The sequence below is a fragment of the Ambystoma mexicanum genome, chromosome 1p (genome assembly GCF_040938575.1).
Source record: "Ambystoma mexicanum isolate Mex_15411 chromosome 1p, UKY_AmexF1_1, whole genome shotgun sequence".
Classification (NCBI taxonomy): Eukaryota; Metazoa; Chordata; class Amphibia; order Caudata; family Ambystomatidae; genus Ambystoma; species Ambystoma mexicanum.
Window position 1 is genome coordinate 397,585,750 of NC_090921.1, and position 27,110 is coordinate 397,612,859.

At 45.8% G+C, this 27,110-nt stretch overlaps 1 protein-coding gene across 1 annotated transcript in view; it reads left to right on the forward strand.

The window, feature by feature from the left end:
* COPE (COPI coat complex subunit epsilon) overlaps positions 1 to 27,110 on the forward strand; it is a 224,787-nt gene that overhangs the window by 39,582 nt on the left and 158,095 nt on the right. The window lies entirely within an intron of this gene.

Below are 27,110 nucleotides of genomic sequence, written 5' to 3' on the forward strand. Positions count from 1 at the left end.
GGAGCGCTCGCTGCTGCGATCAGAGTGTAATCTGCAGGTCGCAGGTTCGAATCCTGGCAAGGCCAACTCAGCCTTTCATCCTTCTGAGGTCGATAAAGGAGTACTAATTTCGGTTGGGTGATATTGTATTGAAATATGTGCTCTGTAAAGCTCTTTGGATTAAGGCGCTATATAAATAACACATCATTATTAGAATCCACTTGAGCCAAGTCGCACATGCCACAGCACCACCTAGTAGCCATTTTTGGAAGTTAACCTCCAGTTCAGAGCCACATCAGCAATGCATTTTGGGTATGCAAATTAGACCAAATGTAAGCCTTTTAATACAGGAAATTGTCCTGGTCTTGCAGGGCATTGCTGCTTTATACATGGCTTAATGAGACCTTTCTTGCATGGGGTGTCAGCCTCACAATTAAGGTCGGTGGATGTAGATGCCTCAACAGAGGGCTATACAAAATGTGCCTTAACATTGTGGTCGCCTAGCAGTATAGCCCATATTACATCCTTGTGGGCACCAGTCTGTGGAGCACTGATGATAAATGGGGGTACTACTGTAGAATCGAATTGACTTTCCTTATATTGAAGAGCATTGTGCTGGGGGTGGCGAGGGGGTTTGGAGGGGAGTTGTTTGGAGGATTGCTCTAATCCAGGGGGTTGCCACCTTTGGCTCTCCAGATGTTTTGAACTACAACTTCCATGATCCCTCATTGACTGACTATACTGGTTCGGATTGATGGGATTTATGGTCCAACACATCTGGATGCCCAAAGGCTGCAGACTCCTGCCCTAGACACTAAGTTTAGTGTACATGAAGGCCAACCCAGACCTCTTGCTTATACAAAGGTGCTTTGCAATTTACTCTCCAAGGGCTAGGCATAGATGAGTAGTCAAGGCTACACCCTCAGGCGGGGTATGGGGTAGAAAGAAAGGAAAGGGTAGGATAACACAAAATTTGGGAATGTCTATGGAGTAGAACTATACAAATATACTCTTTTGCTTCGGCAAACATGCTATACAATACTCAGTAGTCTGTATTAGTTGATTAGGTAATAAAAACATCCCAAAAAAATGCAACTATGCAAAACTTTCGAGTAAGCTGCAGGGGCTTGGCCAACAGCCATGCTGTAGAGACGCAGACCCGGGGAGTTCCTGCATGATCCGACACTGATCCGAGGAATATATTGCCTAAAACTTTGTGAATTTGAGGTGCATACAGGGACAGACTGTGGCAGAGCTGTGGCTGACTGAAAGCTCTGCCCTTGGAGAGGGGAAAAGGTGAGAGACTGGGACAGCATGGTAGTGAGAGTGGCTGCAGGGCAGTGAGTGAGGGACCCCACGAGAGAGTCTCTGGACACCTGAATCGGTGCACAGGTGACCTCTGGTCCCCTGGGCTGTTGCCCCGCTGAGATGGCTTGGGTCAGGCGCATTCCTGGATGGGGGGGGGGGGACTGTGACACCCAAGCAAGTGAATGATTCCCCCCCCCCTCCCACGCAAGAAACATTGGAGGCGCATAGCGCTGTGTTTCAGGGAACCGGACACCTACGCTGAGGGCTGGCAGAGTGGTAAATGAGAACCCAGGAAGGAGTCTCTTGATGCCCAGAAAAGCACACGGGCCTCCTCTGGCCCTCTGGCTAAGATCGTGCTACGCCAACTTGAACTGAGTGCACTCCTTCAGGGAAAAGTGGATCATGATACTTGAGAGAACTGGGGGGGGTCTTCCCCCAAACAAAATAGAAAGGAGGAGAGTGCTGCCAGAGACCGACATAATATACAACTAGAACTAAAACGACATAGGTGTCAGAATAGATATATCTCTTTGACCTGGAAAACAGTGCACAGAAGACGGCGCGGCCCCGGCGAGGGATAAGTAAAAGACGCACAAGTTGCAGCATATATGCCGGGAAAACAGAATAAAGGGAAGTGTAAACAAATGATGATGGAGACTTGCACGACAAAGGAAGGCAGCACCCTCTGTGATTCTGCAGCAGCTACACTGGAGGCATAGACCACTATCTCGATTACCCAGCATGAGGAAGGTCTGATATTGGCAGGTATTGCAGTTCTGCAGGTGTCGTTGGAGCACAAGATTGATGCAGTCATTCTGGATGTGGGCCTTTTAAGGCAATATGTCTGCTCGCTAGCGGAAAGACTGGGCACAGGTGCTGGAAGACAAAGCCAATATAGACCGTACCCAATCTATTATGGAGCAACTGACGGAGTGAAAGACCTGGAACGGAGAGCGGAAGTTACTGAAGCACGGGCAAGAAGGAACAACGTGAGGATCGTAGGCCTGCCCGAAGGCAAAGAAAGGCTCAACCCGACATCATACATCGAAAATCTGCTTCTACAAAAGATTGGGGCCGGAACAGTAACTCGGGGCTTCACGGCAGAGATGGGCGCGTAAATACCTAATTGAAAGGCCCGCACCGGGCGCCCCACCCAGACCTATAATGGCCAAATCAATTATAAGGACAGGGCGTGCATATTGGCCTTTTCCGGAGGAGAAGGGATTATCCAGAGGATCCTCAAGGATGGCTATGTACCCAGATTACACTCTGCTGGTACCGAAGCATAGAGCTCAATTTGGCCCCATCAAGGAAAGACTACGCCATGCCAATGAGAAATATATGCTACTTTACCCAGAAAAACTCGGAGTGATCCATGAAGGCAAAATGTACTTCTTTGAGAACATGACTGGCGCATATGACTGGATGAACAGAGTGGGAATGTTCCAGAGAGAAGGGGCCATTGATTCGGCATGGTGGTGTCAGCGGAAATTATTGGGCACAGAGAATGTTGCGCTACGAGTCAGGAACAAAACGCAAGAGGCAGGAGCTCACAACTGGCGCCATCTACACCCTTGTTGTCAGTTCATTTAGAGTACCAGTTTAGGGTACTAGCTGCTGCCCGAGAGGGAGACGGAGTTATGCCTGAATATGCTGTGGGCTATTGGGTCATTGGTTTATGGTTTGATGGTAGACCGGTTGGTCTTTCCAAATTGTTTGGACTCTAAGGTTTGTATAACCTGTTGGGTGGGGGATATCACACAGGGTCGGGGCGGCCTTATTATGCATTGCGGCGTTGTGTACCGTCAGATGAAGCATTGGAAACGGAGGAAGAGGGATGGAAGGGGAAAGAGCTGGGGTGGATGATTAGTGGGGTTAAAATAGCCACTTGGAATGTAGGGGGTCCTCAACAACTATATAAAAAGGTTAAGAGTCCACACATTGGTGCAGGAAAATAATTGGAATAGCGCTCTTTCAGGAAACCCACCTCAATGCAGAAAGAAAGAGCACCCTGGCGAAAAGGTGGGGAGGGATGATCGTAGGCTCTCATTATTCTACATATGCTAGGGGGGGAGGGTCTTGATCTGGGTGGCGCCTATGGTCTCCTTTAAGGTCCTGGTGATGAAGCGGGACGATGAGTAGGGGAATGATACTGGTGCATGGCTTTTTGGAAAATCGCCAGGTGTGTATTAACACATATGCATCTAATCATGATCCTGGACCCCCTTCTTTAGTTCACTGTACCGCAACTGAACACACACAGTGGGGCACTATGGATTTGGGGGGAGTGGAGGGGGACTTCAATTGCACGCTGAATCCCTCAGTTGACTGGTATGGTGGGAAATATAAAAGGCCGTCCCCCAACTAGAACCCTGGCGTTGAGCCATCTTGCGCTTACAGATGTGTCTATCTTCGCACGGTCAGGCTTGTGGCTACTCTAATTATTCAGCCCCACACGCTGTGCATACACGTATAAGTTACTTATTCATCAAAGCAGAAACACTGGGAGAATTTGAGGGCACAGAATACCAAGGACCCAATCGGACCATTCCCCACTAGTTACTGTGTGCATAGGCCACTGATCCCTGTATGGAGACTACGAGCTGAGGCATTGCTCGATGACGCATTCTGGGCGCACATGGCAGATGACATAGATGCTTTTTTAGAACAATGAGGGAAGTGTGGAAAGTGAGGGCTCACAGTGGGAATGGTGATGAGGGGAGAGGCAATAGGGAAGGGGGGGAGGCATCAGGAAGGGCTCATTACATGCCCTCTCAGACACAGAAAAGTAAATGGCTGAGGCTGAGTAGAGACCTAATGGAGTAAGGGGGAAAGGAAGGGTTACTGGTGCAGTTACGATAGCAATGCATGGTGCAAGGGTCAGGCTGGGCAAGTTTGATTATGCAAAATACATGGAAAGGTTGCACAAAGAGGGTAATAAACCAGGGAGGCTGCTTGCATGGCTGTGCCAAGGAGCAGAGAGAAGGGAAATGATTTGCGCCATTAATGATGACTGGAATAATGCAAAGGGCGCAAATGGATATAAACGTGATTGCTAAGTACTACGAGACCTGTATAGCCAGGGTGAGATGGGGAATTGCACAGAAATGGAGGAGGCACTGACCCAAATCCTACTGCAGATCCTAGATACAGTGCAGGCGGAAATGCAGGATGCTCCGCTGACAATGGAAGAATTGCAAGAGGTCGTTGGGAGCACTCCCCACTGGCAGACAACTGGAATGGACTGGTTGCCTGGAGAATTTTATAAAGAGTATACAGAGGAATTGGCTTCCAGATTACTGAAGGTGTTTGGGGCAGCGTACGAAAGGGGGTGGGGGGTACTTGCGTAAAGTTTACAGGAATCCATAATTATACCAATTTTTAAAACCTGGGAAAGACACTTTGGAGTGTGGCTCTTATAGGACTCTTTCCATGATAAATTCGGACGGCAAAAATCCATACTACAACCCTAGCTAATAGACTCCAGAGGGTGATAGGCACACTAGTGCACCAAGACCAAACTGGGTATGTCCCGGGCAGGAGTACGTCCTGGAACCTGAGAAGATTGCATCACATAATGGACTGCACTAACCGCACAAGGTTTGCACAGTGGCCTCCCTAAATGCTATAAAGGCGTTCAACTCTGTCCGGTGGGACTTGCTGTATGCTACTTTATAAGAAGGGACAGAAAGAGCCACTTGCATATTTACAGCAGTTGGTTGGGGATAATTGCAATGAACCTCCATTGACGTTCTTAACCACTTAAGTGGAAGAACTATTATTGGGTTAGGGAGTGGGAAAGCGCCACGGCCTGATGGAATCCTGGTTGATTTGCTAAAAGATGAACTATCTATTTGGGTGCCCCATTTAATGGGAGTGTTTGATTTTGTTGCAAGAATGGGGGATGTGCCTCATTCATGGCGTGGGGATGTGCCTTAACCATGGTGTGAAGCAAACTTTATCCCCTTGTACAAGAAGGGAGAACATAAGGATCCTGGAAATTATAAACCGATCTTGCTGCTTGATGCAGTGGGAAGTCTTTGCAAAGGTGTTACTGGCCCGTCTGCAGTGCTGAGCTCAAGAGGGTAATCGCATAAACCAACTGCAGCCTGAATTTCAGTCCGGCATTTGCACAATGGACCAATGCCTTCAACTGTATGCAGTTTTGTCCAAATATATGTCCCTACAAAACAGGATCCACACTGTATTTGTAGACTTGTGTACACCATTAAATAGTGTCTTGTGATGCTAGCTGTGGTCAGTTTAGAGAAGCAAGGGTATTCCAGGGCCACTGCCTTTTTAGTATTCAATCACTCTAAAGCAATAATGGAGCTTCTGTAAGGTGGGGGTTGGGTGGAGAGGGCACCAAAACCTTCTCGGTAGGGGGGGGGGGGTCCGACAAGGGTGTGTGTTCGCCACCCTTCTATTTTGTATTTATATAAATGTGATAATTGAAGAATTGTTAGTGTGTGGTCTTGAGCCTCCCACCGCCCCTCCCCCCCCCCCAATCTTAGATTTGATATAGTCCCAGCCCTCTTTCATGCAGATGATGCAGTGTTATCTACTACCCCTATGGGTTTAAGATGCAATCTGAGTACCTTTGTTAAAATGTGCAACAAACTTTCTATGAAACTTGACATAGTAAAAACAAAGGTAATGGTGTTTGGTCGCAAAGCTAGCAAGAAAATAATTGCTGAGCATGTTTTAGAGCAGGTTTGTTTTTACGATTTATTTAGGGGTACGTTTGCGAAAGATCCATCCTGGTCTGCGCATTGCACTAAGACTGTGACCACCTTAGAAAATGGTGTGGGGGTCAGCCAAATATGGAGCTGAGTTGTGGGGTCATTGCACCTGCACTCAAATCAAGGTGGCCGATAACCAGTTCCTGAGGTCTCTACTCCTGCAACCAAAGGGAGCCCCAATGGCCTGTTTGCGCTGGGAACGCAATCTTATGCCCCTGTGTGAAGTAACAGCTAGCACTCCACTGCTATTTTGGCCCAGAATGTGGTGTACGCCTGAACTTCGAAAATATAGGGAAACTATTATTAATCTGCGGAATGTGCTTGGGCCGAGTTCACTCCCATGACTCAAACGCTACCGTACAGGGCTAGAGAATTTGGAGTTGTCAACATTTTGGCCCAGTTTAAAGGGGCTTCCAGTTGGTTAAAAAAATATGGTTAAATCAAAATGTTTTGAAGCTACAAGGAACGGGAAAAGGGCATGTGCTGTTCTAAAGACTTGAGCACCTTATTTATTGGTAAAGAAGACAGTTGATGTTGAGCACTATCTAGACTGTGTGACCCCCTCTGTATGCACAAGCTTTGCTTTTCCATCTCAGCACTAACACTTTTAAGGTGGCTACTGTAAGGGAGGCATGGTATCACAAGTATGACACTGACACAAGAGCTACAAGTTTCCAAACCTTTATTACATTCTTATGGTTTGGAAAAACTCCTAATTTGCCCTATAGCTATTATGGGAGTAGTCTCTACCATCAAATAAAGAAAACAGTCCTAGTCAGTCTGTCAAATCAAAATGGCCTATACTAACAACCGTATGCCTGCCCTGTCTCTTATACATACATTGTGTAAAGGGGAATGTGTATGTTAAGGAAAGTCGGTGTTAGAACATAAAATATCAAGGTGGCTAAGTCAGCTCTCCTCCCCATGTTGGACAGCATGGAGTAAAGCGTCCCCTGTAGACGGGATGACGCACTCCTATTTTTATTTATTTTTTGCATTTTTAAAGCGTTCACTCAGCCCGGGGGCATCGAGGCACTGTTACAGGAATAGGTCTTAGTTGTGCATTTATAACACGCTTATACCCAGAGTTTTCTAAGCGCGGACCCGGGGATCAAACCTGTGTTGCTGAGTGTCGTCTTGTTTCCAAGGCGAGCACGTTACAGGTTCTCAAAAAAAAGGCAATTCAAAACGTGGGTCGAGGCCCACTTGGCTTTCCACATTAGTCACTTATTTCCAATTCACCCAAAGTTCTTTTTCAGTTCAGCCAAAATTCACATAGGTATCCCTCTGTCTGACTAGGACCTCTCCAGGCATAAAGTACTTGATTCAATGTAGTTCTCCCTCAGCCTGGCTTGGAACTCGCAGCAGCACTTGCAGGGATTACCTTCCCTAAGCTTCATTTACATTCGTTAGGGGTTCCCTTCCCCAACTTATTTCCTGTTCCCGGTCTCCCTCACTCAGGCTCGGACCTTTCACTGATGTCGAATACTTTCGAATGTGTGAGGGCTTTTCCATTGACCTCTGCAGGACCACTTCGACTTTCAGTTCACCTTTCCCTTGTGTTATTTGCCCCAGTATTTCTTGGTCTTGGTAGTTCCATAACACACTCAGAAAAGTTCAGATAAATCTTTCTCTTAAAGCAATCCCCTTTTAACTTTCCCTTTCGATAGGATTAATCTTGACTATTTGTCATTTCATAGTTCGTTCGCTTTGTCACTTTGCAACAAGACATCAAACATTTTGCGGAGACTTTAGAGTGGACTATATCCTTTCTCCGGACCACAATACTTTTAAAGTTCACTATTAGTCTGCTTTCTTTCGCGTCTCATCAGCATGCGCGCAACATTCAATCGGAGATACTGTTGTGGTTTTAATCTTTCCTTGACACAAACCTGTCTTTCGCTAACTCACTGGTTGTGTGCATTCTATTCTTGTCTTTGACTCACAAATCAAGTTTGATACCACAGACCTGGCCTCACCCCCCCCCGCCCCCCCCCCGCCTCTGCCATTCACCCGGGAGTGTTGCTAGTGTCTTGAAACACAATGCAGGCTTCTTCTTGTCTGGAATTTGGCTTTCTCTGCGTATCCTTCAGTTTCCCAAAGGCAATGACCTGCAGGGATCTTGAGGGTTTCCCTACCCTTCGCTCTTGTCCCTCGATCGGTCATCCTGCTCCAATGGGTTATCCTTTTGCCGGAAGATCTGCTCCTTCTCGTGTCCCACCTTGCTCAGAGTGTGTCTCTGTTCCGCCTTTTATCCGTGTGGGGCGAGCTAATGGTTATCTATGTATGTGATTAAGGTGAAGTGCCTGACCTGATTAACGGGACATGTCCACCGAGATATACAAGTGTTGGCTTCTTTACTCTCAGGCCTCCTTTTCCTCTGCCCAGTATTTGTGTAGAAAGGAGGTAGGTGGGGGGAGGTGGAATGTTGGAGAATCCTATAAAATAGGATGGGGTATGGGAAAAGGGGGCATACCGCGTCTCACCATCAGCTGCCTCGCCCCCACTCCCTGAATATCCCCCACCCAGGTGATCCTCCCACACTGGTCCTCCCCCAGGGTCTGGATCCAAAGGTGATGGCCGTGCCCTGGCAACCTGAGAGATCGATCCCTGGGGACTAGCAAGTGAGACACCTTTTGGTTTCTTTACTGCAACATGGGCTAGTTCCCTAGATAGACAATGTAAAGTTTGTGTAACCCAGTGGAAACGCTAAAACATTTCTTAATTTGCTCTGGTTACCAGGTTCTCAGGAGGCGCTGTTTGGTCCCCCTCTTTACAGAGTATTGTGTATATTGAAGAGGCCTTGGTATATTGTAAAAGTACCACCGATGTGAATGAAGTTTTATGCTGCAAAATTTTTCTATAGGGCCTGGATAAGAAGGGCGAAATTGGCATCATAAGGGTGTGGAGCTAAATTTTATGAAGACTTGTTTTTATCTATCCACTGATATTAATATTCTATTTTTATTTTCCTGTTTTATCTTTGAATCAACGGTATGTAGTGATGATTGGTATTTGTTCATGAATTGTATTTTGAGATGTACTATATGTATTGATACTTTTATGGTACTTATTGCTGAATAAAGCTTTTGTTTTGAACACTATAACAAATGGCTGCAGTTCACCCTGTTTTGAGGACAAATAACGTTACGTAACTGGTATGGATTATATTGTTTCTGTCTTTCTGTTGTTGAACTTGAACCTGTTTAGGCCCAGTACTGTTTCTGAATTTGCTATCTATTATTGATGGCTCCTTTTTGTCATGTATCTTGAAATGTTCTAACCTTTCCTTTTTCTATTTCTAGGATTTCTATAATGTAAGGTGCCCTTCTGCCACTTTTGGTGACCTCGTAGGCTTAGTACCTACCTGTTATGTTAGACTCCTATATTGTGTGTCCTTTGGGAAGAGGAACCAATGTATCCCTTTACTGCTGTTGTCCTATATGTGTTTTGGTGTATGTCCCGAAGTACTTGACAATTTTTTTAAACTATAATGTATAATTTGCTATGCGTTTCTGTAGGTTTGCTAATTAAATTGGAACTTGTGTAGCAAAGCTAGCTATTTAAGTTACCCTGCATTCCTCTCTTCCCTCCAGATCTCTCTCCACCCTCTTTTCTCCGTTCACTGCAAGTTCAAAGGGGCTAATGGAGAGAGTGTGTAGCAGTAATCCTCCCCTTCACTCATGTACCAAAAGGCCTGTGTGCGAGTGCTACGCACTTTTTTTTTTGTTTTTCAAATAGTTACAAACCAGAAATAAATCGGGATAATACTGTTATTAAGCTAACTGTATCCTGTCTGCCAAAGACCAATATGTTTTAGTTAGTTTTGTTGGCTTTCAATTTCTTTTCTCAAAATATAGGTTACATAATGCATAATTACAGTATTGCTACTGTGAAACTGTATTGTCTCAATGCTTTACAGTGAAGTGTATCTAAATCTCAGTGTGAACCAGATTTTATTTTGTTAGGGAAGATGCATCATATGGACTAGAGGACACTTTTGAAAACGTACATGACCATGCGGCCAAATGATTTGATGGCAAACCTAGTCCTGTGGCCTGTTGGTTACATACAGCTTGCAACAGGTGCTCAATCCTTGAGCTGATCCCATACTCCTTGACATCTTACCATGTTGCTTTATACCCGCTACACTGAAAGTGAGATGGCCGCAAACTACAATATTCTGCCAAGTTTGCCCAGTTCTCTGCCTGCTATGCCATCCACTCTGCTTAGTCTTATACATAATGAATACACAAAGCTAACTTGATATTTACTTAAAGTAGCGATCAATACTTTTATCCAGTCTGTACATCTACAGACCTACTGCAAAACTGTACACTGTAGTTGGCCTCCAGAGCACACTTTGCTCTACGATTATAGTTGCATTCTATATTTGCACCTGCAGTAGAGAGCTAGCCAAACTGTTTTCAGAAACTTTTTTATCATATCTATTTGTCATTTCATTCAGCTAGCCTTTTTATAGAGATTCATCCAGGGCACGTAAAGTATTTTCACCCACTTGCATAGTCGAGTATATTTTAAGAAGGGCCGGTACCATTTGCAGTGGTTGAAACTTTTATTTAATCTTTACCCTGTTTTAAGTAAAACCTCTGGCTTGCAGCAGTGTGCCAAACTAAAGTGGGTTTTCGGTGACATCCACCATTTTACATAAAGTGCATTAAAAATTGTCATCCGTTGCCATGGGTCTAGTGCTAAACTTAGTCTAGTGGCTAAACTTAGTTACTCAGGTCTAGTGGAATTTTAAAGAATTTGCAAGGCCTGATTTATCTCACTAATGTCTTACTTCAGTGGTACACAAAACTGCTGTATTGTTGCTCATTTTATATCTTGGGTACAAGTATCTTCTGGTGGCATTAAAAACATTAGTACAAAATTGCTAATCAAATAGGTTTGTTTTCTAATCAAGAAATGTAATTGGCAAACTCTGCTAATCAATTTTTAAAAACTAATTTATGCCTTGTACCGTAACAATACAAGAGTAATTGTGTTGGGTTGCAGAAAGGCCTCATAATTTGCCTCACAAGGCAGTGGACGAAGCATTTGAGACGCCCAAAAAAAAGAACATGAGATTCTCAAGTCCCTGCAACAAATTACCCAGAAGCCTTCACAACAGAGAGGGGGCGGCTCTCGTTCCTTTCGTGGGCAATCTCACTACCCTCAAAACCAGTATGGTTCGGGAAACGATTGGAATTCGGTACAAGGATCTAACACCACCACCACGTATCCACCTAGAGGACAGCGGCGTAGAAAGGGTAGAGGCCGGAGTTCCACCCCCAGAGTCGTCTTGGCCTCGGGTCAGAAATGCCCCTTACTTCAGGGTCCCCTCCCATGCCACCCCGGTCGGGGTGTGTATAACATCATTCCTTCATGCATGGGAGGGGTACTCAAAACCATCACCCACTGGAACTGCATAGAATTTTGCCGACCACCACAGTTCAGACCGCCAAAATCAAGACGCTTGACGCCAGAACACCTACGCATCCTACTTCAAGAGATCGAGATCCTGCATGAAAAGGGCGCCATAGAAGTCATCCCTATTCTACAGGTAAGCAAGGGTATTTATTCTGTGTACTTCCTTGTACCCAAAAAGGATCTCGCCATGCGCCCTGTGCTAGACTGTCGCCCAGCGAACAAATTTGTCAAACCTCAAAAGTTTTGTATGGTCACGTTACAGGATGTAATCCCGCTGCTGAAACGGGGGCAATATATGGCAACATTGGATATGAAAGAGGCATAGTTTCATATTTCAATGTTGCCGGCGCACAGAAAATACCTAAGGTTCATGATGAAGCACTATCAGTTCAAAGTACTCCCCTTCGGCATTGCCTTGGCGCCAAGGGTGTTTACCAAGGCACTAGCAGTGGCAGCAGCGCACCTGCGCAGAGAATCCGTCCCGGTTTACCTTTACCCCGACGACTGCCTCATAACAGGGGAGTCCTAGGGAAACATGCCTGTTGAACACTCGTAGGCGATAGAGGCCTTATTCTGCCTGGGATTCTCCATCAACGAGAAGAAATCCAACCTAGACCCCAGTCAAGTCAAACTGTTTCTAGGGGCTCTAATTCGGACAGAAGACAGCCTCGTCTTTCCTTCAACGAGAAGTTTCAGAACATGCTGTTTCAGATCCCTCACTATGTAGCCAGTCGAGAGGTGACGGTACACAAGGCCATGCGACTGTTCGGAATGATGGCGTCCTGCATTTACTTAGTTCATCACGTGCGTCTGCGCACGCATCTTATGCAAGAGTGGCTCAACAGCCATTGGTGTCAGGTCAGTGGACAATGGGAATATCTGGTAGTTGTCTCGCCAGCCCTCGTTCTCTCTCTGCAGTGGTGGTCGAGAGAAAACCTCTTAAAGGGGAAAGCCTTCACCACCCCCGCAGTAGAAGCCACTCTCGCGACAGACTCATCCCTTGCGTGGTTGGGGGCTCACCTGCTACAGCAGGTGGCGCAGAGTGTGTGGTCCCCAGAAGTAGCATCCAACCACATAAATCTTTTGGAGCTATTGGCTGTATTCAAAGCACTGAACGCCTTTCAGACACAGTTACAGGGAAAGACAGTCCTAATCCTGACAGACATCACCATGGCCATGTACTACCTGAACAAGCAAGGGGGCGCATACTCTCCAGGGCTATCCAAGCTGTCCCAGAGCATTTGGAAATGGTCTCCCAAACACAGGATGTTCCTGTTATCCCAACACGTTCCAGGGGAACTCCATTCTCTGGCGGACCCCGAATTCCCCTATGCAACAAGATTGTGCACAAGATGTACCAGGAACCAGTCACCATGATATTGGTGGCCCCCATGTGGGTCCGCCAACCATGGTTCCCTCATCTGATGGAGATATCCCTATCTCCTCCAATGCAAATTCCTTGCCCGTACAACATGTTATCTCAGTACAAGGGAGAAACACTTCACCCATGACCCCAAACCCTGAACTTAGCGGCCAGGCTCCTGAGGTCATAGAGTTTGGGCACCTACAACTCCCTCAGAGATGCATGGACATACTTAGGGAGGCAAGGAAACCGAACACCCGATATTGCTACTCCAGTAAATTGAAGCACTTTATTTGGTGCAACTCCAAGGGCATCAATCCCATTGACTGCTCTCCTACACACATTGTGTTGTAGTTGACTCACTCACTAGACTCCGGGCTGGTTTTTAATTCCCTGAAAGTCACCTAGCTCCCCTCTCAGCCTACCCCACATCGCAACAGAAGGTGTTGTGGTGGAGGGTACCAGTTATTAAGGCTTTCATGGAAGGGGTTAAAAGAATTCATCCCCCCATTTCTAACCCGGATCCCGGATGTCACCTGAATGTGGTATTCACTAGACCTATGGGGTCTCCCTTTGAGCCTATGCATAAAGCAAGTCTCAAGGATCTTGCATATCAGACAGCCTTCCTAGTGGCCATCACTTCTATAAGAAGAGTTAGTCCACTACAGGCCCTTTCTGTCCTAGACCCTTTCGTAACAGTCCATAGAGATGGTGGTTCAGCGCACTCACCCAGCCATGTTTTACCTGGAGAGAACTAGACCACTGAGGAAAACAAATGCTTTTTTTGTTTCAGTGGCAGCTGGTAGAGAAGGGGATCCAGTCTCTAAATTAGCCATTTCAAGGTGGATTGTCAATTGCATCACTCTGTTTCTCTCTTGCTAAGAGAGAACTGCCCTTCAAGCCTAGAGCATGTTCTACTCAAGGCACTGTGGCTTCCATAGCATCATTGCATATGTTCCCCTAGAGTCCATTTGCAAAGCGGCAACCTGGAGTTCTTTACACACCTTTACAAAACACTATTGCCTAGACACTCATTACTAGATCCGATTCTCAGGTGGGACATGCGGTACGAAGACATCTTTTCATTTCTGTTCCTTCTCACAACCCACCTCAACTCCAGGTACTGCTCGCTAGTCTATGCACAGCATGTGATTTATTATTATATATATATATATATATTTTTTTTTTTTTTTTTTTTTTTTTTTAAGCTAAACGAGCATCAGAAGTAATGCATTACTCACCATAATAGCATTTCTGATGATTGTATCTACTTAGATTCGCATGCGCCCACCCTTCCTCCCTGCTCCGGTGGAAGGAACATAGACGTCTTACTACTTTCTATCTTTTATGTACTCGCTCACGATAGTCAATGGGCTCCCTCATGGCCGATAAAATACAATCGGAGGGACCTCGATGCCTGAGGGATTTTGTGTACACTATACATCACATTAGGGATAGTGTTAAAGGCACGCCCAGGTCGACGTCCCCTTTTGATCCTTGAAAGACGAGATGCAACCACTGGATGTCGGACTATATGCACAGCATGTGAATCTAAGCCGATAGAATCATCAGAAATAATCAGAAATGCTATTACGGTGGGTAATCCATGTCATCCCTAGCTGTTAACAACCTTGCCCCGTTGAGACAAAGATTGGTGCAAACACAACCTTGTAAAATGTGGTACTCCTCTGAAATCCAGAAATTAAAATCAGAAAAAGAGGGCGTTCAGTAGACAATGACTTCCTCCATCTCCGGAAGACAAAATCAACTATACATGAACAGGTAAGGCATACAAAACTGCCATCTGCACAGCAAAAATCCTCCTTTCACAAAATAATTGAGGGGGCTGTTTCTGACACTAAGGAACTGTTTAAGATCCTGAGAGCTGTACGATCCTTGCCCTCCAATCTCCATGATCACGAAAGATGCAAATTGGTGTGCAATGCGGCACAAAATTTAGAAAATCAAGGGGGACATTGCAGATAATCGGAGTACTCTAAATCGTGGTACCCCCACGGCCAAGAACAGCAGACCAGTTGCCCTTCTGCTCCAGTTCAAGTTTAGGGAGGGAGCTGTTGCAGCTATTCTGGACATCCTTCAGAGCATTAAGCCGACAAACTGGAGGGGTGATGGCTGCCCGGCCTCTATTGTTAAATCATGTGCTGGGCTACTCGCCACTCTTATCACCAACTGTTGTCAATTCCTCCTTCCTAGAGAGCCATGTACCAGCAGATATTAAACCAGCTTGGATTTCTCCCTTTTTGAAAAAACCTACTCTGGTCCAAACCTAGCAGGCAACTACCACCCTATTACAACCACTCAATTCTTACTGAAGATTCTGGATAAAGTCGCCCACCGCCAAATACAAGATTTCCTAAGTCTCCATAACATCTTGGGTCCAAAGCAATCAGGCTTCAGAAGTGCTCACAGTACTGAATCCACCTTACTGGATCTTACCGCTACCATCAGGCAGTGCTGTGATAAGGGAAAAACCGCTCTCCTGATGCTTTTGGACCTAACCGCAGCATTCACTCTAGTGGACCATTCCATTCTGGTAGCTAGACTACAAAACTGTGCCTCTTTCTACTGTGAGGTCTCTAACTGGGTTAATCCTTCTTGAGGAACCAGCCGGCCAGAGTTCATCATGAAGACACTATAGCTGAGGGTTATGTGCTATCCTGTGGTGTACCACAGGGTTCCTGTGTCTCCTACTCTGGTTCATATGTTCACCCTTCCTCTTTTTGAGTTGCTAGACTAAGAGGGCATTATGTACACCAACTATGACACACGGTGCCTTATTCCACTCCCTGGCAGTCACATACTGGATACCGTGAAAGTAAACGCGGTCTACAACCACATATGGATGTTGCACAATGGAATGGCATTTAACAATGCCAAAACCGAATTAGGATTGCTGGCACTGCACCCAAATTACGCAAATTGGACTTATCTATCTTTTCAAATAGCAGATTGTACGCTGGCATCTCTGCCTAAAGTCAAGATTCTTGGAATAGTCGTTGATCAAGAGCTCATTATGAAAGCGCACAACAGCATTTTTGTATCCAGCTCCTTGCTCAACTCCTACCATTTCCTAACTTAACTCATCCAGTTTTGCCATTCTGGCCTGTGCCATTATTGGAGCCCACCTTGATTATTGCTCTAGTCTTTTGCAGGGCGTGGGCAGAGGAGGACGCCATTGTCTACAGGTGGCAAAATAACGGTGGTTGGGTGGTTATGGGACTTAGAAAAGCTGATCATGTTTCGGCAGCAGGGAGATCCCTATGCTGGCTACCAATTAGACAAGGTCCGAAACGTAATCAGTTTTCTATCACTCATGCCTGCCTTTATGGGAAAAGCCCATCCTATCTTTCAAATCGGCTTTCCTGGCTCCCCATCAGGCGAACACCGAGATCAAACAACTCTTTCCTCCTACAGACTCCAAAGGCCAAATTGTCTCTTGTGTCAGAGGGGTGTTTCCCCATGGCAGCCCCGTGCATTTGGGATGTTTTGCCCACCAGACCTTAGATCATGCCCCTCATTAGTGACCTTCAAACACAGTTTGAAGACCTTGTTTTTGAATAACTGCTGTCTTGACCTCCCCTTCTCAATGTACGGTACAGCTGTCTGACTCTTTATGTTCCTTGTGCGTTTGTCCTTGTCTCAGCGCTTCTATGCCTATGGGCTCTGTTCCAGCGCTTTAGAAATAAATTAAATAAATACTAGATGGGACGCAAAATCCTGTGGCCAAACACGAATGAGTCAAGGAAATGGCATAGGCTGCTTTAACAATTAATATAAAACAGTGACCGCAATGAACATCAAATCTTCAAGCTCTCGTCTGTCTCGAGTCCGACAACAGCTTAAAAGCATAAATGCGCCCCATTACATTAAAAACCTACGGGAATGTGTGATTGGTTAGGGGAAACATCTAGGTATACATTACATAAAGGTTAGTCTTTTCATTGGTCACACTATATCTGATTGCTCCACATGAGACCACCTCTAAATTGATAGCAGGGAGTACATGTAGTTTCTATAATTCTGGATTGGTTATTGCAACAATTATAGTACCGCGTTAATTGAAGACAGGAATTGGTTGGCATTGGCTTCATCAACCTTGATTACTTTGCAGGTCATTGGCACATGAGGAACAATATTGGCAGGATGAGCGACATTGAGGTGCTACTTTTCCCAATTATAACATACAATCTCTGATCCCTAGGCTACGAGCCAGGACTTCTAACTTTGAACTTGGCTTTGTCTTGTATCCTTGTTCTGAGAATTTGAGGGGAGTGAAGGTCTCAGTCTTTCTGTGTCTGGGGTTAACGAATAGGCACTGTTGTCCAACTATGAGTCGCATGTGAGGAGACCACGTTTTGTTATCCTGTTCGCCTTTTACTAGGATTTTAACTCCTATTAATGCAGTTGTTTTTACCCCTTGCCTTCCACTAGACTTGTTTGAGCTATTCTTCTTCCTATATTAAGCCTTATTTAACGAGCACCTGGTCATCAAGGGCTGTTTGTTTCATTACTTAATCTTAAGAGAAATGTTCCTTGCTTTTGGGGATCGTTCTCTTCTGTTCTCATAGCTGCTAGTCAAAGCCTCCCTTTTCCACGGTGACCTTGGCAGGAGTTGCGCAAGTACCTTCTTGTCTGCTCGGATCTGTGTTCTTAGCAGATCCAGCAAGTCTATTCTTTTTGCAGCTTCGAGGCTGCCTCAATGCTTCCCATTTATTTGAATTTGGCTGTGTAATCCATTTTGTCCAAAATGGCTACTCGTTACTGTTGTGTCAAGCAAGCATTATATGATGCCTCTTGCGTTTTAGTGTATACGTATTGAGTATATGGTTTTTTAGTGTCTTTTGGCTGCAAGAACATTCTTCGTGTCTAAATGCAGTTTGACCTGGCGTACATGTAACTTCATGGTGAATGCATGTCTTCTTTGTGTCTAGTGCGTCTGTCAGTTTCGGCAGTGATTTCACTCGCTTTCGTCTTTGGTTACAGCAAACCTATGTCTACTAGCGCTTGCAGACTCGTTTCTTCTTTGGCTGTTCTGGGTTAAGTCCGGTAGGGTTGTCTTGGTGAGTACCCTGTTTCATACTTGTGATACGGCGGCAGACTCTACAAATGATGTGCTTTTCTTATTCCTATGGTATTGAGGCAGGGGAGGAGCCGATGCTATGGATGACTCATTCATCTGCCTCTCAACATTCTCTTCACCCAGAAGTATTTGCCCCCGCCCACCAGCTAGCATCTGTATGGTTGGCTGCACCAGTCACCTGTTCTGTGGCAAGGCTTCTATTGCCAGTGAGGTTTTGTGATCCAGGAATGAGGGAGAGTGCTTTAAAAAGACTGGTAGCTATTTTGGAGTGATGCCATGTGCTTCCAGTATTTGTTTTTATTTGGAATTTTGAATTTAGGAACGATATGAAAGGTGTTGGCATCCTGCAACCTGCCGCAGGATAATCGAAAAACTCACCAGTTGTAATAGATCTGGTTTGTTGACATGCCCCAGCCATATCGTGTCCACTAGATGTGGATCTAATTTTCTTTCTGTGGTGGCTGGTTTGGACATTCAACACCCTTTGCTTTGGTTCACTTTCTTGCTGAAGTCATGCGATACGTCCCATGTAATGAAATTAAATATAAAGTGATCTAGTATAGCACCCTTCTGTCAGTTTTGTTGGCTTCACTTCTCCTGGGCCTGTAAGAAACCAGGGGTTTGTGGGTTAGCAAGAGAGGCAAATATGAAACCTATTGTTTTGATGGGTGCAGGTCATAAGTACTCAAGTCCTGTATGCAGATCACTTTTTATGGATGTGGTGGTAATACTATGGGAATATACTATTTGATAGGCAGAGCCCAAGAGCTGATGAAATACAGTGATTTAATGCATTCATTTTTTTGTGACGCGCTAACTAATGGAGACCAGTCTTTTTAATGCTGGTCCGGGGTTCAAACCTGTTTTACTCTGTGTTGTCAAAGCGTTGCCCCTGAGCTATCCTCCCGGCCAGCGCATTGGGTCTGGTTAACCACTGATGTTTGGGGGATTTGTGTGATGCGGCTAAAGAGGGGTGCGTGGTCCTAGTTCAATTAGTGTTGCTGCGATAGTGGCTAGACCTGTGGGGCCCGTTTGTGGGACATATGTATTGACAAATCTAGGGATTCAGTTACTTTCCCCAATGGGGGAAGCCTCTTCCTCCGAGGCTAAGGAGGTGAGCCTGCTACTCAACATTTCCCTCTAGGGGAGGCAGTAAGCGGGACCTCACAGGGAGAGACTCCCCTCTTGGGGGATAAGGACTCCCCTCTTGGGGGGATAAGGACTCCCTTTCCAATAAGGAACTCTTTGTATTAGCCTCAATCACCCAATAGAGTTCTATCAAGTGACGGACACCAAGACATCTCCTACATATGCTATTGTAATGTAATTACTCAAGACAGAAATCAGTATGGTACTTTGAAGAAGAGGAATGCAGGAGTTATGAAGGACGACTGTGTCAACCGCTGAGATGAATAAACCATACAAAGTTGTAAAGAATACAAGTCCAACACAAAGGCAAGACTTTGGTGAGAGGCTGGGGAAGCCCCAGTAGTGGGAGGTCCAGGTGAACCAGGCAGAGAAACCCAAACTGCCTGATTGAGGGAAGCCAGTGACTCTTGGAGAACACCGATTTGCACAGAGGCAAACCGAACGAGGCAAGCAGTGCCCGAGGAGCACTGCGGGGGATGCAGCCGACGGACGGAGTGTCCAAAGGCTGATGGTCCCAGGTGGGACTTTCGACCAGGGCTAATGGCCCCAACCGGTTGTCTGGTGTATAAAGCCTGCTGACTACAGACCACGACAGATCTGCCAGACTGAAGCAAATCCCAGGAGGGAAACCAGTATGAGAGATGGTGTCCAACAGGGAGGGAGAAAGTGGAACCCTGACTGAGCCGATAGCACATTCAGAGACTGGAGCGTGTCTCCAGAGAAATCGGAAGAACGTGGAAAAGCCATCCCAAAGAACAGTGAAACCGAAGGAAAAAAATGCTAAACCGTTGATGCAGCTCCTTTACTGTCCAGGTAAAGGGGAGAGTGGGAGACCTGGGAAAACGGGTGTGAGAACAAAAGGGAACCAGTAATACCTGTTGTGAAACCGAACAGCGAGTAATCCTACTCGCCCCAGTGAGTGGAAAACCTCTAAGAAGAGTGAGAATTACAGCAGGGATAATCATACTTGTCCAAGTAAGGGAAAACTTTTTAAGAGCGAGATGTCTACTAAGACGAATAAGGGAGAAAGTTTGAGAAGGACTCAACCTATATGGTTTAGTGAGCAGAAGACTATGGAAAGAAGAGAATTATTCAGAGAAAACCTGGAGGCAGTAAAGGAACCCAAATACAAGGGCCGAGAGGAGCCCCTTTCAAGTACTAGAAGACTTGCTGCAAGAAGTAGCAAGGGACTACCTGAAGCTTTCCTCACTGGCGTATCGGACGCACCACACCATGTCTTGGGGAAGAGGGAGCCCCGTCCTCGCCCATCAGGGTGAAGGCTGTGCCAGGGCTTGCCGGACGAGAAGCAGGCACGCATTAGGGGTTGGAACTGACCGTGACATGTGCCGCATGCCATGTTCACCTTGAGCCTCTTCTCCAGCTTCCTTGCGGCTCATATTCAGGAACCAGCTTCCTAGTTCCTGTCTGTGAGCAGCACAGAGGATCCAAGGGTGGCCTGGAGTGACGGACTGAAGCTGAAAAAAAGGTAAGAAGGCTTTTTTTGTTTTAATGTGATGTGTATTATGCATGTGTGAAGTGCGTGTCAGATGTATGTATGTGCTATGGGATAGTGAGCAGTGGGTAAATGAGAAGAAAGGTGATAGTGTTTGTGGGTGGCTGGGGGCCTGTGTAGCGAATGCAGTGAGAGTTCATGTAAGAGAAGATGTAGGACTCGTCCTCTCTCGTAGCACATTTATCCACCTCCATTAACAAAGCTATTGCCCTTCTTGCTCCACTGAAAATGAAACTAAACCTGAAATGCATCCGAATACTTGGTTTTCCGAAGACGACATTGCTGCCAGGCATGCCAAAAGAGCATTAGAAAGAGCCTGGCGGGTAAAACCCTAATTAATTAAGCCTTATGTCATATAAGCAATCAGTTCATAAATTCAAAGCCCTGATCATCTCAGCAAAAACCACCTACTATAGTGAAAGAATTATAAATGCCCTGTCGAATGTAGGAGAACTCTTTAAAATTCTGGCTAAATTCCCGGACTCTCCTTCTACTAACAGCGACCTTGTCAAAAACGCTGCCTGATGTCAAGAGAGCCACACTGGCTTCTTGTCAAAAAAACATCTCATAAAGAAAGCATTAGGAATATTTATAACTCCCCTAATGAATCTGCTTTTTTGGAAAACCCTCCTAATAAATCTGCAGACAAGTCCAATAACATCCCACAATTCTTTCCTTTTGCATTCAAGACCTAAAATCCACCCCTTGTCCCGGAGACGACTGTCCTATCGACATCTTTAAGGACTCTCGAATTATTGGTGCCTTGGCTCACAAAACGTTATCAACTTCTCACTCGATGAGGGGGTGTTCCATATTCTCTTAAGGTCGCTTGGGTCACACCCTTGCTGATAAAAGCCAGTTTAGATCCATAGATTATGGACAACTACAGGCCCATAACTAATATGCCATTTATCCTCCAAATCATAGATCAATTAGCATATCTTCAAATTCAAAAGCATATTGAGGAACACAACATCTTAGGCCTACGACAGTCCGGCTACAGAGCACAGGACAGAAACCGCCATGCTTGACCCCAAGTCCACCTTGGCTGGCATGGCGGATAAGTCATTCCGCCCTGCTGATGCTCCTGGACCTCTGCGGCCTTCCATCTAGTAGATCACGCACTGCTAGTCACTAGGCTCGGAGAGGCCGCCAATTGCTCCACTCTAGCAACTAAATGTGTAGCTTCCTTTTTGGGACCTCGGACTGTACAGGTCTGTGCTGGGAACGATCATACCTCTCCTGTCCTTCAAACATGTGGTGTCCCCCAGGGCTCCTGTTGTCCCCGCTCTTGTTTAATATATATATATTTTCGACCTCTGCTCGACCTGTTGGACACCCTGGGTGTCTGCTATACCACCTACGCTGACAGCATCCAGGTTGTTCTTCAGCTCAGCAGGCACTACAAACAAGATCTTTGTTCCCTTAATACCATCTACAAGGCCTTGCAGGACTGGATAGCCTGTAAATCACTAGCGCTCAACTGTAAAAAGACTGAACTTATGATTGTTGCTACCAAAGCAGGTTTGATCAAGCCAACGCTTGAGTACTCTACCTTTCAAATTGCGGGCCATACTATTCTCGTCTCCAAGAAGGTCAAAACCTTGGGAGTAGTTCTGGATGAAGAACTATCTATGAAGCCTCGTGTCTTACATCCGCTCCACATGCGTCTCATTACCAAACGTATACACTATATTTGCCCCTTCATCACTACTGAAAATTGTGCCTTGCTGTCTACTGCTTCATCACCTCCGACTATTGTAACAGCTTTCTGGCAGGTACTACTGCTCCTAACATTCGAGCTCTGCAAGACACCCAAAATAATGCGGTACGAGCGACCTTGGGTCTATCGTTGCGCACATGTCTCTGTCAAGGAAAGCTCTACATTGGCTACCCATTAATCAAAGGATTAAATACCAAATCCTGACACTGGCCTTTAAATGCCTTTCTCTTTCATGCCCGGCTTATCTGTCTGATCGTGCCAAGCTCAACGTCCATACCAGAAGCCTTCGCTCTTTGGCACCCACATTTTGTCCAACCAAGATTCAAATTGGCCCGCTTTGACGGAACCAGCTTTGAAGTTCATGCACCTCTTCTCTGGAATTCTCTTCCCACCCCCATGCGTCTTTATAGCAATCTAACTTCATTCAAAAAAGCGATTAAAACTGATCTCTTCAACCTTAGTCCAGATTAATGTTTCTTTCCATTCTACTGACTAGCTGGTATGACTTTATTATGCTTTGTTGTTTCGTCTTATTTTGTTTTTTGTGCGCTCTGAGGCCCACGGGCATGTGGCGCTTTATAGGAATAAAATGAATAAAAAATAAATATGATAATGAGTGAGTGACTGGTGGGTGAATGTGATGGTGGTGTGTTTGAATGTTCTGGATGGGTTTGTGCCTGTGTGGAGAATGCAGTGGAAGTGTGTGTGTCGGTATATGGGTGAGCGACTGGTGGGTTTATGGGTATGAATGGGATATTGTGTGTGAATTTTCTGGGTGGGTGCATGCCTTTGTGGTGAATAGTGTGAATTAATGTGAGAAGAGATGTATGGGTGGGTGAAAGGGGATGTGTGTGGCCCTGGGAGATTGGGGATCACTAGAGAATGTTTGACAAATCCTTTATTGACTATGCATGTTTTCCTGGTATTTTCTTACATGTGTCATTACCTGGCTAGACTGGCATTTTACTGCGTCCAGTCTAGCCATGCCTCATGTGGCATGACATTTATTACTCTGCATCTTTGTTAAAGCAAGCATGATTAATATTACCTCGCTAGACTGTTTTCGTATAGTGGCCTGTATATTTCTTAAAACTGAACATCTATGATGAAGCAAGCATGATAAGTGGTCTCGACTGGCTTACATTGAAACCAGTTTGGACATGCTTTCTTATTGTGACATTTCACTTAATGGCCAAACCAATGGTAGTATTTACTTACACAGGAGTACTGGAATATATTGTCAGAGCCAGCTTTGTGCATATTGCCAGTAATGATTCTATAAAAATAAAATCTCAAAGCCAACATGAGTATGTTCTTATGAGAATACTAGCATATGTTGGAGGAGCCAGCATGGAAATGTTTTTTTTACTGGCATATATTGCAAGGACCGGCATGACAAGACATCGGGAAATGTGCCTGTGCACTTAGTAACTTGCATCTATTGTACTTTTTTCATGGGTTCCTGCAAGGAACTCATGGTGGCAACAGTAAAGACTGGCACAAATGATCATAGTTCAAGGGTGTTTATTAAACTGTATATGCAGCTTGCTAAAATGCCTAATCTAAACTTAAATCAAAGATGGGAGCAAGCTACTACCATCTAATAATAAGGCAGTCGTAGTGGCATCTTGTCAAAATAAAAGGGCCTATACTAAGAAAATCCTATTGCCATTCCTTACACTAAATACAAACAGAGTGTGGGATGAGGTTCATATAAAGAAGTTTTCACAAATGATAGTTAGGGTATGTTAGTCAGGGTCTCCCTTGCCCACATTTTGAGCATGGGACTGGGCACAGCACACGCTCGAGGTTTACCAGCACGAGCCAACGGTTCCCCCTCAGCTATCTGGGCCTTCGGTGGTTGTCTCGTTCTACAAAAAGTCTCTTGCCTACAAGCACCTGATGTATTCCAAAATAATAAACAAAAGTTCTGTTCTGCTTGTACGTTGGGTGATGCCTTTTCACCCCTGGATCCCCCTCTTCTGGGCTCAGATCTGCCAAAAAGTAATTTGCAATATCGGCACCTTCGGTAGTGTTGATTTCTTCCGTGGGTCTGATGGGTTCAAAATGATAACCAAAAGTTCCTTCCTGATTGAGGTTGAGGTGATATTTCTTCATGCCTGGTTCCCCCTATTTGGTTCAGTCTTGTCAACACACTATTCATTGGGACTTTTGGCTTCGCCACCCTCTCTATCTGCATCCCTCCGTCGGGTTTACTTTTGCCAACTTTGTCAATCATACAGTTTCTTGAACAGTTCTTACGATGCAGGAATCACTTTCCTTAGCTTCACAATCATCTGTCGTTCGAACGCTTTCGACTGTACAGAGGATTTTGCTAGCCCCCTGTATGACCCCTTTCACCCCTTTTACCTTTTCTCAAGGCCTTCTGGTATTGGTAGTTTCAACAATAGGGTAATTGCCCAGAGTTTCCTGATTGAGCACCCACGTGGGTTTTCCAGACTACTCGCAGTTCAGTTTCTTATCGGCTCTCTCCTCGACTTACCTGCTGTGATGAATGGCTTGGCCTTACTTGTCTCTGTAGTCCAGGCTGGGACCACAGAGGCAAGCTTCTAACCCCGGCTTAGTTATCAGCGGTGGAGGGCCCTGTGTACCGTTGACATCTACTGTAACACACGCTGGCTATTGTTCGCAGTCTTATGATTCCTTCTGTGGAGGTTTCACGAGCCTGACTTGGAAAGGGGAAGGTTGCTTCTCTCCTTGTCACCCTCTCGATTTGCGCCGTCTTTCTCCTCCTCTTGAACTGCCGTGCTGAGTTAGCTCTCTTGTCGTGCGGTCTGCCTTACTCATATTGTGCTCGCCTGCTCCACCTTTTATCCCTTTGTGGAAGGGAAAGGGTTGTCAGGCGTGTGTGCGATTCTGGTCAGTTGCCTGACTTTACCTGACATGTTCCACCACACAAGGGCCGGGCAAACGTCTCTGGTGTTCATCTGTTGTCTTTCGTGGTGTGCAAACGTGGTCGTTCCGGAAAAGGGGGTGGGGGTTGAAGAGTGTCTGAGTATCCTATGGGGTAGGATGGGGGAAAGGTGTTATGAAAAGGGGGATACCGCAACTCACCCGTCAGTGTCCCACTTCCCTAAAACCCACCAAAAAAACCCCATCCAGATGATCCTCCCCCTGTGGTCCACCCCCAGGAACTGGATCCAATAGTGATGGGCGTGTCCTGGCCACCTGGATGACGTCTCCCCGGGGACTAGTAAGTGAGACACCTTCAGGTGTCTCGCATTACCCTACAAAACCGATTCAAACTGTCTGGCCTTTTACCCAAATTTTCACAGGAGGTGTGCTGTGTAATACACCATTTTAACCCATTATTAAAAAAATATATATATATCTCGGGCAGAGGGAAGAACCCCATTTTCGTTATTTTGAGCTCCCTAGCTACGGTTGGTCTCAATCGCATACTTGTGGCAAATATTGACACCCTCCAATAAAATAACTCACCAGCCACTACTGGTGGCTGCTATATTTGGGAACCAAGCACTGCCCCCCTTCTTTCTACGCTAGGTGAAACATTTAAGCTTTGACTTAAAAAAAAGAAAGAAAAAAAAAAAATTACTTTTCACTTGAAGTAGTGCATGCCCCTGCTGTGGCATATTCATCGAGGACAATGCACACACATGGTTGTGACGGGCCGTTTGTTTTAAGGGCGGAGGGTATGGCGGGGGGTCCTCAGTATGGCTCGCAGGGGGGGGGGGCAAATGTTGTGCTATGCCAATGGCTTTTCCATTAAGGAGAACTGTTAGAGCTGTGCTGAAAAATCAACCCAGGAGAAGGGAGTCATGTTCCTGTGTTTTTCTATCATTTAATACAAGTGTTAGGGTCAGGCTAGGTTAGTTTTGGGGCGGAGGACAAACGTTTGGTTACGGGCTTCACTATTCACGACTAGAACCCCAGTTTAGTTGTGTAAGGTAAGGGAAACCATTATGTTATGGAACGTGTTGAATATTACATCCATTGGACTGCCTCCTCCTTCTGACCTACCACAGTGTGTAGTGTAAGGTGGTAGGAGATCATGGAGGAGAGTGGGTTAGTTTGGAGAAGACAGGATAGACCATATAAGGCAAAGCAACCTGACCCTTCTCTTCTACCACTGGCCACTTGCAAAACCAATCAATCTTGCTCTTTCTCTCTCATATATTGTGTCCCTTTTCCAACAAATATTTGTGAATTGGCAGATCCGGGTATGGGGCAGTCCAGATACCATATTCCATACTGCATACACTACATACCAAGGGTTATGGGAGTTAAGAAAGGGATGCTTGAAGTATGAGGAACCCTTGCACCCATTTCACTTTCCTTAGAGAGCAGTTTGGGGTGGCTCTCTGCCTGCCAACCAAGATAGTAACTTTCTCGGGTGCCTCGCACAGTGGTTAGCTTGGACTTTTGCCCGTCAGGGCTGTGAACCACGTTTGAGGCATTTGTCAGATGAGGAGCCAGAATCCCTGGTTGTTTCTCCCAGAGGACTGCCCCCAGGGGTCCTCCCACAAGCCCTCAACACAGTCCACACCTCAAAATGTAATTTCACCACTCACCTTCACCCGCCATCACTAACCTGGTGCTGTGTGTGATGAATCCAGCGGAGTCATCACTGATTCCCTTGTGATGGGTCTCCTCCCACATGGCCATGGGACAACAGTCGCTACCAGAGCCTGACCCTTGGGGTGGTAGTATGAGGGAGGATCGTGTGGAAGGGGACAGGTATTGGGAGGAGGTGATGACTCCATTAGGAGAAGCCCAGTATTCTTTTTCCCCTCCCATAAAGAAAACCCTATGACAAC